Below are 1,297 nucleotides of genomic sequence, written 5' to 3'. Positions count from 1 at the left end.
AAAAAAAAAAAAAAAAAAAAAAAGTATTGCAGGGCCAGGGAGATAGCTCAGTAGAATAAGTGTTTGCCTGGCAAGCACAGGGTCCTTAGTTCAATCACCAGTACCTCAAAAAAGAAAAAAAAAAGAATTGCAGTGTGTTAGGTACTGTATTAATAATGCAATTATTATGTACTACAAACATGTAATAATAAAAATAAAACATTTCTTTAAAAAATTAAAAAAAAAGAAATGAGTTAATATTCTACTGAGAAGGGGGGACGTCAAGAGCCTTATATTCTTACCTAGGTAAGACCATATGAGTTCCACATAGAAAAGTGAAATCTGCATTTTCAAGTTTTCCTGCTTTAGAAATTTACCCCAGAAAGCCTCGTACAGCGCAACAGAAGAGGACAAAAACGTGGTAGCCTCCTCATAACCCCAGAACATCAACCATAGTGAAAGTGTTTAAGTACAAATTAAAGTGGATATATTTTAGACTATGGTTTAAATTCAAACCCAGCCTGAGTAACTCAGTGACTTAGGGACACCTTGTCTCAAAGTAAAAATAAAAATGGTGTAAGGGTAGGTACAGCTCAGTGAGAAGGCTCTGCATTTAATGCCCAATGTGACAAAAAAAAAAAAAGTTTGAGATTAAACTGAATTAAAACTGACTCTAGACATTGAAGTACAATTTATTTTCTCATTATTATTTAAAAAATTTTTTAATTAATTTTATTGAGAAGGAAATAGCATTGAGACAGTTTCAAAACAGGTTAGTAGGACAGTTACAATAATTAATGCATTGCATTTTGTTGTCTTCATAGCAGTTATTTCTAGCACAAGATGCAGATATGATATCTTGTCTAAACACTATTAGCACATACCTTTCTTCTCATTGAACAAAGAGAAAGTATCTGTATATCTATCTTAGCTATTTTGTATATACATATATGTATGTATATATATGAATATTATTATTATTATTATTAATGTATTTGGCACAGGATCTCACTACACAGCTCAGACTCATAGTGATCCTCCTGTTTCAGCCTCTCCAATGCTGCGATTATGGTCTTGGTGGCCAGCTCAGTGTGCCCGGAGAAGGGGCCGGCATGGCATGTGGTGCAAGGGATCAAACCCTGGTCCCTGTGCCTGCCTAAGCAAGCGTTTAGTCCACCTAGCTATCTCGCCGGCCCTGATTTACAAATTTAGTGTATGTTGTGAGATACAGACAAGTGTGACTAACATTTCTTTGATTCTGTCCAAGCCAAAGTTCTGTGGGGTCCAAAATTCCAGCTGTGTTCTGAATGTTGTCTGA

This window comes from Octodon degus, unplaced genomic scaffold (assembly GCF_000260255.1).
Source record: "Octodon degus isolate 3935 unplaced genomic scaffold, OctDeg1.0 scaffold00167, whole genome shotgun sequence".
NCBI classification, from domain to species: domain Eukaryota; kingdom Metazoa; phylum Chordata; class Mammalia; order Rodentia; family Octodontidae; genus Octodon; species Octodon degus.
The sequence above is the reverse complement of the archived record's forward strand: the minus strand, read 5'-3'. Positions refer to the sequence as shown.